Genomic DNA, 15,975 nt, shown 5'->3' with positions numbered 1-15,975 from the left:
ACAGAAACAGCAGGGGAAAAAATAGTCATGTCACGCAGCCGGGATGTGCTATTTTCGTGGCTTTGCCAAATGATTCAGTGTGTTTCATAACCTGCTATTTTGAATGTAGCTACACACACAGATAATGTGCAGTGTTGTGGCATTGTTAATAACCAGCCGTTCAGTACAAACAGCAACACAGAATCACTTCTAGCTTTGAATCAGCGATGCCGCCACGAGCCTCAGAGACTCAGACTAGTGTGTTGTCCAGGTCTTATTTTTGGATGTCCTCAAGTTACATCTCAATTGTTAACTGGAAGTGGATGAATATGATCAGTGCTTATTTTTTTATTGGGACTGTTGTCTCAGTCTTCAATGAGGCAATGCAAACAGGTGACAGTTTAAAAAAATAGCCACATTATTGTGAAATGTCTCCGTCTGGTGTTTGGTCATAAACCAGTGGTGTTACTTTAGATCACTGGTGTCTAATGATCACAATTTGTCTCCAGTTACTTTTGCAGAAGTGGAAACTGTTGTTTACGTTTGACTTAGCACAATGGTTGGCTTATAATGAGCAATGTACTTACAGGTGAAACTACCACATATTGCATTTAAGTCCATCTTTAGCGACAATGTACACTGCCTATTTGTTAAAGCATCGTTCCAAACCCCGCGAGTCGTTTGGTGCCGGGCCGCGAGAGTTGAGGCTCGAGTGTGAAATTCATGGTTTTAGGTTTTTTATCGTTAACTCGGTTTCCCTGGGTATTTTCCTGTGTTGTAGTTGTGTGTCTTATTTTGAAATAAATATTTACGCGTTACCATAGGAACCAGAGAGCATTAAGGGGCAGAGAGGAGGATGTTACTCTCAGTGTTGTTGGCACATTTCAGGAGGACGCTGCTAATAAAGTTACACAATTACACAGTGAATTGGCGTTTATTATTATATTTACAAAATACCACAGTTTTTGTCTCGGTCATATCATTTTATTTTGTTGTATTTATCCACGACACCTTAAAGGCTGGTCCGTGAAAATATTGTCTGACATTAAACCGGTCCGTGGCGCAAAAAAGGTTGGGGACTGCTGGTTAAAGTATCAGTCGGTAATCTTTTAGCTCTATGAGTCTGACGTGACAGCCCTGCACAGAAGTCCATTTTATTTCCAGTGAGGGCTGTTACTTTTTCATTTGCATTTAAACTTTTACTTGTGGAAAGAATTAAATGTTTGAACTGGACTAACCTGTTTGCATTAAGCGTGGCATTTAAAGGAACAAAAGAGCTTTTGAAGTTGTTTTTCCTTGTTTTCTCAAAATTGAAGGTTTGCTGTTTGACCTGTTGCTTGCCTTGCTGTGCTATCATTAGCCTAAGCTAGTGGATAAAAGAAAAACACGAAAGCATATGAGAACAATGTAGCTTGCCATCACCAGTGTGTGAATGTGTGTGTGAATGGGTGGATGACTGGATATGTAAAGCGCTTTGGGGTCCTTAGGGACTAGTAAAGCGCTATATAAATACAGGCCATTTACCATTTACCAACCAGCGAGGACTTTGAAATGTACAGAGGGAGGAACTGGCAGTTAAACTCACAGCAAATTGGTGGACTCAGCTGCGAGATTGCCACCTAAGTGGGCTGTGGAGGCGCCAGAATAAAAGTTAAGGAAATTTGCGTTTGGGTGATTATTTCTTTATTGCATCAGTGCTTCTTGGGAATAAATTTTATACCATTGGAAAGCCTGTTTATTCTCTTTAAATGTTGCCAAATTTGTAAGAAAAATGCATTTGTAGGTTGAGCAGCAGAGTTGAGCGTGTGGGTTGTGCTCATAAAAAACTTGCCAAATCTTTTCTTGCAAAGCCAAACAGCTTATTCTGCTACTGACTCTTGTTTGGTGTCATTTATTGGATTGGATGAGGTCTGAAGAAACAAGACATATTAGCAATTTGTAATTAATAAAATGTGATGTAATTCAGTTGCTTTCCAACAGTACAAGATTTATTGCCAAGAAACATTGCTACAACAAAAGAATAATCAACCAAACACAAATGTTCTTACTTTTTGTGCTAAGATGAGCAAAGATAAACTCTGTGTTGGTTAGAGTGACAGGGCTGTGCAAGTAGAAAATCTGTGGTTGGAAAACCAAAGCAAATAGCTGAAAGGGTTCTCACCCCATCAGCTCTATCCTGAAAGACAAGATGCCAAAGAAGTGGATAACTTTACAGTGTTACTTTTAATTATAGGAAAAGCACAGGTGTTGCTAATTACATTAATGATAGCTGTGTTGTGTTTAAGTGCCACAGTAAGACATGGCTGTGAGCCAGCGTACACATTAATAGCCTTCAGAACTCTGAAACGGAAGCAGCTGAAAGGAATTAGGCTATCATCATCACTATTATTATTATTTTTTAAATTTAATTCGCACGTGTGCTTTTCTTAGACTGACATGCCACTTTAAGAGCCTTATAACTGAAGGACACTTGTATCTAGGCGCTTAGCTTAGCAATATCTGCTTAGTGATTTGGCAAAGTAAAAATATTTAATGCTGAATCTTTCTCTAGCTTTTGGTTAAATGCAAAAACCAAAAAAAATCAGATTTTAATGCTTAATTATGGGGATCGTATTACCAGAAATCATAGCTCTAAGGCTTTCAAATTCCACTTTAAAACACACCAATTTTAAGTTTTTACCTGCAGTCAAAGATGAGTAATTTTATGGATTTAAACAAATAGAGCGTCAGATAAAAATAGTAATGTTTCTGCTCGTGGGATAAGCTGTGCAAATGTTGGCTCAACTGCACCTGATAACAAACTGTCATTTCATGACTTTTGGCCAAAGGGAAAGTCACGGGATTAACTAGAGAGTGGTATCCCACCAGCATTGTTTGTCATCATTGCCCTTTGAGTCTCATTGGTTCATAACTTTATTGCTGAAAGCCCTATATTGTGTAACACGGTGGCTTTTTTAGACAAAATCAATGAATAATTTCGTTGGCTTAATATTACAGGCTGTGAGTTCTAGGAGCTGAGCTGTACAAGTGGGAAATTGGTTTTGGAAATTACTCTTTTTTTTTGTATTTATGTAAATGTCAGATATCTCCTATTTAAAGTTTCGACCTTTTCTGAGAAGTAATATTCAAACAAAATGCTGTTTTTATATCTCGCACAATAGCTTTGTTACAGACCTTCATACCATATGCAGAAAATGTCTGCCTTGTATGTGTGACTTGCCTTGATATGTCACTCCACGCAGTCACCAGTCACTCCACGGGGCTTTAGTGTCATAGAAGGACACAGAAACAAAACAGAAAACTCCACACGCTGAGAGTGGAGATGTTAACAGCCAAATTCAAAGAGCTCTCCATTTTCTCTGAAAGCTTCGGGGTGTGATACCGTAATTGCAAAGGTATCAGGTGTTAGCTTGAATCCAGAGGAAAGGTCAGATAGTGAATTAATAAAAAACACGCCACAGTCACTCTTGGCTTTAATAATGTCACTGTCTTAATTAACTCGCCTATCAGATGTCAGGCGGAAAATCCATCTCCACTCAGAAAAATATCTGTGAAACAGCTTAACAAGGTTAAATCAAAGTGGAGGGAAGAGTTTACAGTATTTGCGCATGTCTGCCTGTAGGCTTTTATTACACTGACAAGCTGCGTGTGAAAGTGTTAACGGAGGAGCGTTTAACGCCTTGCCAACTGATGCTCCATCACAGATCAACAACACTGTACTCTCTCACGCCTGCAGGATCATTGATGCCTTTTGGATCAGCCCCACGGTGCCTGTGCAACTTTCAAATCCGGTCCTCAACATTACCTATCGATGTCTTCAAGTTCCCATCCACTGCCACACACACACACACACACACACTACTTAAATGCAACCCAATACCCCAGACTTGCAGGTCTGACTTACCCCTTCACTTCTCCTTCCCATCAAACTTGGCATGAGGCCGCAGGGTATCCTGCACTGTACCTCACATCTTTTGGTAGCTAGAATACAGAATGTTCCATAAATATAACAGTGCTCCTTGTTTAATATGACACCCACAAACCTTAGAGACACACAGAAAGTGGAGTGAGACTGTCTTCAGTTTTCATGTGAAAGTTCACATTCAGATTGGTATCCATCACAGAGCCATCAGGGAGTCAGCTAAGTCATGCCAAATTCCTTGTTCAGCATGAGACAATGAAGCATGCAGTCAGAGACATGAAGAACTGTAATCTGTGGCAGGAAGGAACAGTGAGGGCCTCGATATGAAGCTTTAAAATGTCATATTTATGTAAACAGCAATTACAGAGGAAGTCCAGGAAAGGGGGATTCTTTTTGAAAAGATGTCAGGGCTATGCAGGTGTGTTTTGATTTGACTTGAATGACACACAATAGGCAGCATTAGAGACTGTAGTTTGTGAAGTTGTGTTTTGAAGCCTCAGTTTAGTATTTTGTGTCTTTGTGGAGGGAGAAATATTTGAATGAAAGTGTGCAATGCTAAGTTGGCAGTTAATAGTAGCTTCGCCTGCAGCGACAGTTGCCTCAGTGGGATTTATATTGTGAGGTAAAGACCCTACAATAATACAGACAAAACCCCAACAATCAGACAACCACTTTGAGCAATGGGAAGTGAGAGTGGGGGAGCAGTGGGAATGAAAAGCTCCCTTTTAACAGGAAAAACCAGGCTCGGGGAGGAGAAGCCATCTGCCACAACTGGTTGGACGTGAGGGGAAGGAGACAGGACAAAAGAGAGACATGTATTAATAACAATGATTAAATGCAGAGTTGTGTGTAAACACGTGGAGAGTGAAGAAGAAACACTCATGAGACACTCCCAGTAGCCTAGACCTACTAACTAAGGGAGGGTTTGAGGTCACCTGATACAGCCCTAACTAAATAATTACATTTCTAAATCAGCTAAATTGGAGCACAGTTCTTTGTCATATAACTGCATTAAAAATATTTCAAAAAGCACCAACACTACAACAAGTTTAAGAGATCAGTTTAGCTCAGCTAAAGCCTAACAAGCTGCTAAACTCATTTTTGACAGGCACTACCTCTGTCTCACCCTTAAGCACAAGATGTCTTCATGGACCTTTTTTTCGACAGCATTTGGTCCTTTGTGTTTGCATTATTTCCTCCTTTTTTCCCCACTGGCTCGTGTTTAATTGTCACTTTTTGCTTGGACTGGGTTAGGTTCCCACACTGAAAACTGATTAGTCATTGGTCAAAAAAAATATGTAGAGTTATTTAAAATGTGCCACTTAAAAATAGCAACCCCGCACGCTGTAAAATGATGAGGTGGGGATGACTGATGCCATAACCCTGTGTGTCATGTAATGCTGCCAAATGACACCTTATGTGTAACTGAGACACGTCGGCAGCTTTGACAAAACGGTATAATTTGATGCCCGGGGAATGAGATGTGGCTGGACAGCTTTTGAGTACAGCCACGTGCCTGAGTAATCACCAAGGGCCAACCCGTGGAGCTGTAAAATGAAGCCAGTGTGGAAGTGGAAAAAAATTGCAGTTCCTCTAGGAGTCGATCCCCACAGACGCAAAAACATTACTGCGTTTAACAGCATGCTTAAAGCCTGGTGCAAAAGAAGATTGTTTTGAATAGTTGAATAGTTTTATCTTCATAACAACTCAAAGCTCATCCACTTGGACGATTGAGTTAGGGGGCACGACTCACCCTGGCCCTCCAGCCAGTCATGGTAGACGACCGCCCCATCCTGAGAGGGTTCTGCTGGAGGTTTCTTCCTGTTAAAAGGGAGTTTTTCTTTCCCACCCTCCACCTGCTTAATCACTTTGCATTTAATCATCATTATTAATCTCTGGCTCTCTTTTATCTTGTCTCCCTCCCCTTACCCCCAAACAGTTGTGACAAATGCCTGATCCTGGTTCTGCCTGCTTCTTCCTGTTAAAAGGGAGTTTTTCCTTCCCACTGTTGCCAAGTGCTTCCTCATTGGGGGTTGTCTGATTGCTGGGGTTTTCTCTGTATTATTGAAAGGTCTTTACCTTACAATATAAAGTATGTTAGAGTGACTGTTCTTGTACTTTGTTGCTATATAAACACAACTGAACTGAACCGAGCTCATCCACTACTTAGTAGTCAAGTAATTAAGCTGGATCCCTGCACTGTATTTGTGCTGTTGGTGCCTTTTGGAGCATTTACAGTGGATTACAAATCACAACAACAGTCACCTCAAGGCACTTTATATTGTAAGGTAGACCCTACAATAATGCATACAGAGAAAAAAAACCCAACAATCATATGACCCCCTATGACCAACCACTTTGGCAACAGTGGGAAGGAAAAACTCCCTTTTAACAGGAAGAAACCTCCGGCAGAAGCAGGCTCAGGGAGGGGCGGGGCCATCTGCTGTGATTGGTTGGGGTGAGAGAAGGAAGACAGGATAAAGACATGCTGTGGAAGAGAGACAGAGGTTAATAACCAGTATGATTCAGTGCAGAGAGGTCTTGAGTGAGAAAAGTGACTGAAGAAGAAAAAGTCAATGTATCATGGGAGTCCCTTAGCAGCCTACGTCTATTGCAGCATAACTAAGGGAGGATTCAGGGTCACCTGAAAACTGAAGGCTCTCCCTCCCATTTTACTTTTAAATATTCTAGGAGCAACAAGTAGGCCTGCAGTGTGAGAGTGAAGTGCTCTAATGGGGTGATATGGTACTATAAGGTCATTAAGATAAGATGGAGCCTGATTATTTAAGACCTTGTATGTGAGGAGCAGGATTCTAGTATTTTACTAACTCACTCCTTAGCACTAATTAGCCCATATATGTGTTTACCAAAAACGTATGGTTTATGAACGGACCTTGATAAGATAGCTGATAAAAGAAGGTTCCACCCTTTCATCCATATAAGGCTTAATAAAAGCAAACAACATGACAGCAAGCAAAGCACGAGTCCACTGTTTATGATATCCACCTGTCAGAAAAAGAAGCCACACCCCGAGTCATGCAAACTTTCTCCTTACCGTGTTTCTATAGCTGTAAAACCATTTTTTTGTACCAGGCTGTGAACAGACATATTTATGTTGTAAAGGTGGACGTCTCAACATGAGCGTCCACTAATGTGGGTTGATTCAGCAAACAACAGTAACCTAAACCCTACCTCAGAGCTTCCTGCACAGCGTCTCACACCTTTTCAAGGACGCATTTATTTCTGTCCGAAAACTGCAGCGCAGCGATGCAGTCTGAGCACAGGCTTGTTATCAAAGTCTGATTCAATCCAGAGATCAGAGCACAAACAACAACAACAACAAAACAAACACTGAAATCTCCCAATTTAAATTAGTTGTTCACACTGTCAGAAAATAATATGCTTACAGACTCCATCACTAAAAAGCTGCCAGAGAAAGCGTGCTTTGAGGGCATTTCGGTTCTGTAAACTGTTTTGGCTCATAGCTACCTTTGTGAGGAGGGATGAAAACATTTAAATACACACAAGCTATTTTTGTTGTTTATCTTTAATATAACAGCGCAAGAGAAAAAGAGAAAGCAACCATCCTTGGTCATGATGAGCGTCGTAAGGAGCGGAAACATGATCATTCAAAGCTGGATTGATAAGTCACTCTATTGTTGTTCGCTAACCCATTCACGTACCACAGTCTGCCTGAGAGTAATTTGGAGCCAAGGGCAGTCACAGCTGAATTCTCATTGTGATCCACTGAAATACAAAAAGGGTGCAAAACAAGTTATTGGGAGTCTGGTGATATTTGTGAGTTTAAAGCTTAAAGAACACAGACGTAAAATGTGAGTTTTTGGTCAATATGTTATTAATCTGTCTGCAAAATGTTGATCCGTGAGCAAATTTTGTTTCTTAACTCATGCTACTCTGATAGCAATCACAACTACAGAGCTTTTTTTTTCAAGGCTTCTCCTTTAATCCTGCTCTAATCACATATAGCACAGAGCAGAAATTATTAGGCATTTTTAATTATTAATTTTAATATTCTGAATGTGCTATGCCTCACCCAGATAACATTTGCTGTTTCAGAGCTGGCCCTCTCCAGAGCACCACACATGTAAGTGTGTGGGTCTGTCCTCGGTAAAAGTAAAGATGATTTACTGTGTTGTTAGAGTTTTGCCGCGATGAGATTAGATTCTTTACCACCTCTATTATCTGTATTAACTGAATGTATGCTCATAGCAATTGCTTTATCTCTTAGCAGAAATGCATTGACACTGGGACACCGTGTACCATATATATATATATATATATATATATATATATATATATATATATATATATATATATATAAATAATTTTTTATTTTTTTTCCTTTTGCTTCAGTGATTACACAGCTAATTAATCTAACTTTTGACGGCTCTGTCTTCTAAAATAGAAGGAAATAATGCAGGATTTGTGCTGACATGTGAAGTCGGAAGGCTATTTTTCTCTGTTGTTCACAGCTGGGTGCTAGAAGCTGAGGAAATGCTATCAATCTTCTCCTCTAAATCTCTCAGAGAAAGTGTGTTTTCTTTGAATATCAAATTATTCTCTTCCACAAAGAGAAATCTAAATGTTTGTTTTCCGAGATATTCCTTAAGCAGTCTCACTGCCGTACACAATTTGCTTTATTTTATTTTATTTTTTTCGTCCCCAGCTGCGAAGAGCTTTTCTGCAGCATTGTGGGATAATAACCTCCATCAACAGCGCACTTGAATACAAGTGAATTTAGTATGCATACTGTTATCTTTGAGTATGCTTAATTTCAGCACTTTTCCAGAATGAACGCTATGCATACTGAGTATTGGTTACAATTAGCATGTCACTTATAAAGTTGGATACAGCATATGTCTTGATTTTAGCTGCTGTATTTCAGCACCATGGACAGAGCCGCTTCTGTGGGAAGCTGTGTGGCCTGTAGGGTGAAATTCTGCTCTACAAGCCTCTGCAGGGAGCACAGGTTAACAACAGAACAGCGCCCCTAGAGCAGGTGGGGATTAAGTCAAAAAAAAATACTCAAGGACACTTAAGCAAAGTAAATGCTTCCTGTCACCGGGGCTTGAGCTTAAGCCCACTGGTTGAAAGATGGGAAAGACGTGCTGACAACTTCATTGGCTCGAGCAGAAACAGGAAGAAACCGGAGAGGGGAATTACAGTGTTTGCTGCAGATTTAAATCAACAGCACTGTAACATGCTTAAAATGTTTCTCCAGGAAACCCCAAGGACAGCACCCCTCTGACCAGTATTACCATTAATATGTTTTATCTTCGGCGCACTCTCATGTAATTACCACTCTCCCTGAAGGCAAAAACCTCCCTCCTTGGCACTACCCTTCCTTGTTTCTTTTGCCTTAATTCAGACGCACACAGCCACGCACACGCACAAATAAAGACCCCTTTTAACAGCTGGGATGCTGCCAGCCTGTGTTTGTGTTGCTGCTGATAATGTGCCACCACTATATTTGTCACCACCACCCCACTCACTCAAACACACCCAAATAGCTATGCCAGCATATGCACAATCTACCCCATGGGTACCACGCGCACACATGTGCAGTATGCAAGCACTGGCAACCTTGCGGTGCAACAATTCACACCATGTGAATGCTTAAATATAAATCATGAGAAATACACACAATCCATTGTGTGCACACTCTGGGGCCAACCGGTGTGTGAAGCAATAAAACAGAGAAAAGAGTAAATATATCGCGTGCAGCTGGAATACACTGGTCACGCTCTATCTCCTGCTCCCGCGTACCGGGCCTAATTTCACATTCAGATTTTACATTCATGTCTAATTAGGAATAGCTCTTTCTCTCTACTCATTATCGCTGTTTGACCTTTTGCTTGGGCTGTTTGAGAAACTGAGCAGTAGTCAATGAGTGGTCAGTGATAATGGCTTGTCATTTAGCTCAACACATGCTGATTAAATAAGATAGGCCCATGCGTATATACCAGCCTGTTGTTCCCAAATGGGCTTGGCTAATACGGGGCACCTCCTGTAGTCATAAAGATGCTTGGACAACAATATAGCTTCAACAAGCTGCACAAGAACAAGAAGACGCAGCGAGATCAAACAGTCCCTCTGCTTACTGGGACTTTCCCCCCTTTCAGATTTTACCCAGTCTCCCTTATGCAGGCATTCATTGGCATGAATTAATAATACCACTTCAAACAGATGCAAATTCATTGTACTGTGTCCTCTCCTGTTTTGACAAATGCTAAGGTATGTAGGCAGACTCCATCTGAATCCGCTGCTGTGATGAATTCTCCCGAGAATGTGGTGCCTATGCCAAAACTAGACTCCCGTGGCCTTTTGGACCTCTAAGTTTTATAGACACAGCATCCGCACAATGTATATTGATCCCTGAGACACTGCAAAGCGAGTGCTGCGCAATGTGTTCTTGCATTTAAATACAAGAACATCATTTAAGTGCATCTTAATTTAGCATATAAAAACAAGCAGCACACAAATATACGTGAGCGCAGACGGAGACACGCACGACACTCACACAAATGTTGGCAGCGAAGTAGGCTCGGTATGTCTTTCATAAGCTGTGTCTGTGTGTGGGCTGCTGTGGCATGCATAAAATATTATTTTCTCAACAACTCGAGGTTGTGGAGGAGTTAGTTCAGGAAGGGGTGGGAGGGAAGGCCAGGGGATATACAGTATTTGGGCAGCTGACAGCTGCGTGCGCGTACGTCTGCGTGGGAGTCTTGGAAACGGGAGTGGGAGTTACTGGCGTTTGAAATGCAATGAGGTGCTTTTGAAAGGAGCGCCTGTCACAGGTAAGCAGGGTAGCGAGTGCAAGAAGTGTACAGTGATAAAAGGAGGAGAGGAGAAGTGCCCGTGCTTTAGGGTGGCGTTCGGTATCTGAGGGCTTTTTGCACAGTCTGAGGAAAGCACTCAACGCCACACACACTTAAATACAAAAGCTGCTGAAACATACATATACACTTTGATCCTTTTGGGAACAATCCTCAGATTTTAGGGGACCAAAGTAAAAAGCTTTTTTTTTTTAGCCTTGGTTTTGGGACCAAAGAGTGTGCGTGTGTGTGTTGAAGCTTTGTTAAGCCCAGAACAAAGACTTGATTCCATTGCTCAAGGTGATTGAGAGATGCTCTTGATGTTCTCTTCGCTTTCATGCATACTGTAAGGATAAAGATATGCCTTATAAATCAATAATTCCTGCATCACGTGCTCGGAGCCCGTCTTTGGTGCAGTGATGTCCTCCCCCTGTATCATTCTGCGTCCTCTGTAGTGCAATCTCCTCCTCGCTCTTCACTAGCTATTGAATGTCAGAGCAGTGCTGCTTAAAAATATAGCTTTCTTTTAAATCCTGCTCAGTTTATACATGTGGATTTTGAAGTGGAATTTATTAATGTCATGCCCTTTCAGGGATATGACTAATTATGAGAGAAAGGTTTGAAGGAGAATGTGTCGCCTGGGTGAGGTTATATAGCTGTTTCATCTGTCAACACTTTGAAACTGGTTCACCGTGCTCACACATTAGGGCTCTTACTGTTGTTGGTTAATCAATAGCTACCTCTCCATGCTCACTTCTTTTCTTCCCCTTTCCTTTTCTCGATGGGAAGCAGATGACAGGCTTAGGAAAGGACAGGCTTTGACGATGCTGTCAAAATGTGTGTGTTTTTCAGGACAGATTATACCACCCCCTTTTTTTCTAGAGTGCTGAAGTGCTATCGAAAAGTTTTTTTTGTCTTTAGAAGAAAAAAAAAGAAGTAATAATTGAAGATGAAAATACTGTATTCTTGCCTGTAGGTTGAAGGCTGTGGAGGTGTTAATTTGGTTGTGAATGCTTGGAGGAAATGTAAAATGAAATCTGCGAGAATTTATGGTCGTGAAGCGTATGCATCGGGAAAGGTCACAGCTCTGTCATTTAAAAGAGGAGAAAAAAAAAGATTTCAATAAATGGTTGGCTCTGTCTCCGGTGAGATACTCGAGCTGCGTATGGCTGACTGGGTGATGCTGGAGCACTGGTGGAGAACAGAGGGGAGAAAGAGTGATGGAGCACATCCCTAACACCCTTCCGGAGAAAGAATACCCCAGTTAACTCTTAACGTCCCCCGAGATCAGGCCATCCACTGCAAGGGCAGAATAATACTGTATCTCTGCTGCAGCTGGTGAGCATTGTTGACAGCACTGATCCAAGATCCCTTATTAGAGAATGAGAGAAACCCCTTCAGCAACGTCACCCTGGAGAGAGGATGGTGCTAGGCAGGGGGATTGAGAGAGAGAGAGAGATGAGGGTGAAATAAAGCAGAAAAATAAGAGAAATTGTAGAAAATTGAAGGAATATTTTTAGAAGACTGCACAGGAAGAGGCAACCACACTGAGGGGAAAATAAAGGAGATAATCAACAGAGAGAATTACAAACTATTGAGAGAATAATTGTTAGTTTCTAGTTGCAACGTGCAACGGCTGCCTTTTTTGGTTTCCGTGGTGGAAAGATTGATCACCGGCCAATCGAACGCAGCCCACAAGGAGCAAAGAGTTCCGAGAAGTAGAAGCTGTGTTGGCTTTGCAGTTTGCATGTATGAGACTAAGTAATGCTCAAGGAAACTGCCTCCAGCTGTGAAGTGAAGTAGTGCAGGGATACTTGGAATCCAATATCAGTGCTAAGGCTTGAAGTAGCTTTAAGGCAAGGCTGCATTATAGATCTAGCCCTTGTTTCATGACAGCATGTGAAGTGCAACGTACCCCGAGCACGCAGGTTTTAATAGATGTGTCATAGGGGATGAGCATGCTCGTAATCAAGGGGAGAGGACGGGTGGCAGGACTGCGGACAACTTCCCATTAAAGTGATTCCTGCCAGACTACCATCTTAGCATTCACACCAGTAGCGGTTGCTTTCTCTTTAGACTCTCACATCGTCTTTTATGAACCTCTAAATCCACCTCTGTGCTCGCTGTTCCTCCCTGTACACCCCAGCTGAGCTTCCATGTTTTCCAAATAGGGCAGGAATAATTAGATGAGCAAACATGGTCTTATGGAGAACAAGCTCATCTTTTTTTGTTTCGACCAACTGCATTGGTCGAAACAGTATCTGATGAGATACTGTTTAATTAGGTCGTGTCACTTTAACTATAATGCGGTGACACCAGATTCAATGCAACTGACATTACGTCTGAAATGCACTCTAACCAGCACCATACAGCTTCTGCGGCTCTAATGAGCCTTATTATCAAATAAAATGTTGTCTGACTTTGCTCCAAAAACTTTCCCCAGCATGAAGTGTATTAGATACACTGTATCATAGCTGTACGCCAGGGCTAGTTATAAAACATTACTTTCATTTTCTTTGTGTCATCCTGTCCTTAATAAGTCTCTCCTGTATAGCAAGGCCAGTCCCCCCCCCCCCCCCCACCCAACCACCCCCTCTCCACATCTATTATCGCTCTCCTCCATAGACAATAATGTTCAAAAAGAATCACAGTAAAACACTGTGACATTTCAAATCTCTGCAATGAGCTGGTTGTCAAGGAGATGTCTCAGTGAGATGTGTCAGGCAAAAAGAGGAAGTGCTCTTTTAAAAGAGCGTTTACCCAGCCACCGGAGGTGTAATGTGCCTGCCATTAGGACTCTGCAGGCAAATAAGGGAGTTAGAGAGACGCACTGTTCTCCACAGTGTAAGAAAGCACCTTTAGAGATCCGGGGGGAGTCCCTCTGAATCCTGATCAAAATCCATTTAGAGTCTTGCGCAGTTAAAGGGAGCATGGTCCTGTAGTGACCAGGCAGCTGCATATTGACACACTGACACACACTGGTCATTTCTGCACCAGCCAGGCACAGTTAACATCAAACGGACAAGGACCTGGAGATCTTTTCCCCTCACTGAGGTCTCCTCTTGGATAACCTCATCCCCTTGGGGGGGGGGGGGGGGGGGGGTGGGGCGGAACTGTTTAGAGCGGACTGGCCGATGAAACTGACGAAAAGTGCCAAAAACTATTGTTGATAAAAGATGCATACTGCTGTGTTGTGTTGGGGGGATATAGCAAGACAGGCTGAAAGGCGGGTAGACTGAAGCAGCTGTCAAAATGGTTGTTTGTAGCCCCGCGCGTACAGCGCTTTGGGGAAATAATAAACTGCATCATTAGAACCCCTGTCATTCACAAGTTGTTTGTAGCAGGCTGGCTGTAAATACCCACTCCAATGCATCGCACATAGAGCACAGGTCAGAATCATTAGGTGGCTAATTTAGCAAAGAAAAACACATCTTATGAGATGGTGTGCAGGTGTAATAACACACCAGGCCCACTGCAGCCATAAATTAATGCCATATTCCATCTTCTGCTTAAAAGTAATTGAAGTGAATGCTGTTGATTTTTAAGGCTTTCTTTGGGTCCTATATATTTCCTCGCAACAACATGGAGTTTATTTTATTTATACTTTTTTGTATAATTTTTATAATGGGTTTTTTTTTATGGGGGGTGGGGGTGAAATTGCACCTCTGCAGCTCTCGGGCCTGTTGCTCCATGGGACCGGATGAAAAAGCGAAACTTTTCCTCGTCTTAATGAGTCAGCATTCCAGCGCAGGACCACGGTGTGCAGCCATATGGCACCACCTGAACGAGTCTGACTAGTGATCCAGACGACCTCCTGACGCCTGCAAGTGTTTGTGTCTGTGGCCGGTCTGTGCCACACCCCCTTCTCCTCGGTGCGGTGGTATGATCCAGGGATACTGTTATAGCACCACCGAGCCTCACCAGCAACAGCATCATCGGGTTCAACTGCGGCTAAACGCACCGCGCCGGGATCCCTGTCACACCGCACAGCGGAGCTGGCTCGCGCACAGCCCCGTGCGAGGAGATCCCTTCCTCCCCGCGCAAAATCGTCTCGTCGTCCTCCATCGGCATTTCAGCGAGCATCATCAGCATCATCAGCACCGCCGCCTCGAAACCAGACCGCGGAGAGAGGGTGTCTCGTCCACATTTTTTAACCGGAGCTCAAGTCACATTTCTGCCGGTGGTGGGGAGGGGGGATAGCACACACTTCGGCTTTTGCAGGCTGCTTATAGCACGGAATCGGACTAAAGGGATGTCTTTACGTCGGGAAGGTAAGCGGCACGTTCAGTTCTGGCCTTTTTAGTGGGCTCATTAAGCGGGGGAGGGAGATCGGGCTACGGTGCTGCTTGGCTAAACGAGGCTCGGGTGCCGAGACAACGTGAGTTTCACGGGAATGGTGATTATCAGCTGTTCTGATGCGCCGTGCAGTGCTATGACCTGTGCGTGTCTGTGCGCGCGTGTGTGTGCAGTGTATGACAGAGTGAGGCAGACACGCAGAGAGGGGGAGAGTATATAAACGTGTGTGTGTGCGTGTGTATGTGAGTGTGTTTGTGTACGTGTGTGTGGTTGGGCTTTTATGAAAACCAGTGCACCTCGTTTGAAGTGTGGGGATGCAGACTTTGTGCCTGTGTGTGTGACAACCTGTCTAAATGATGACGATCCGAGTACAGTGCGCGGAGCAGCAGGCTGCCAGCTTTGTATGTGTCGTAGCCGTTTTGAACACTCACAGCCTTGAGTTGTTGGGGTTTTTTTGTTGTTGTGTTTTGCTCCACTTCTGACTCGTCCGCTTTATCTCCATCAGCAATCAGATCCAGAGGGTGTAGATCTCTCTGACGCGCCTACCCGGGCCCGGGCTAGACATTACCACCAGTATAGGTCCAACAGGCACCGTGACCCACTGTGTTTCTCTGTTATTTTTACATCTCTCATGTCAACTCCTAGCCCTTCTGGATGGCTGGTGAGGCAATTTCTGGCCTAAATTATTGAGCTGCGTGATATCTATTTTCCACGTTGGCGCAGTTTAAAAATGTGTGAGGGTAAATAATTAACAGGCGGCAAATGCATTTTGATAAATCATAATTATTGTGAAGGCAGCGCAAATTGCACCGAGATGGATAGGCTCTGAGAGACTTAAATTAGACCTCCTCACTTCTCCCCTTCACAGCAGATTATAAATAATTGTTTGGAGTAAACCACTCAAGGCACATTTCCAATAAATAAATAAATAAGTCATAGATA

At 42.8% G+C, this 15,975-nt stretch overlaps 1 protein-coding gene across 1 annotated transcript in view; it reads left to right on the top strand.

The window, feature by feature from the left end:
• Nucleotides 1-14,526: 14,526 nt before the first annotated feature.
• Nucleotides 14,527-15,975, top strand: part of tenm1 (teneurin transmembrane protein 1) — a 191,314-nt gene continuing 189,865 nt past the window's right edge. The window contains exon 1 of the mRNA XM_026188289.1: nt 14,527-15,008. The gene's annotated coding sequence lies outside the window, so the exon portion shown is untranslated. The remainder of the gene's footprint in view (nt 15,009-15,975) is intronic.

Source organism: Astatotilapia calliptera, chromosome 2, assembly GCF_900246225.1.
Source record: "Astatotilapia calliptera chromosome 2, fAstCal1.2, whole genome shotgun sequence".
NCBI classification, from domain to species: Eukaryota; Metazoa; Chordata; class Actinopteri; order Cichliformes; family Cichlidae; genus Astatotilapia; species Astatotilapia calliptera.
The sequence above is the reverse complement of the archived record's forward strand: the minus strand, read 5'-3'. Positions and strand labels throughout refer to the sequence as shown.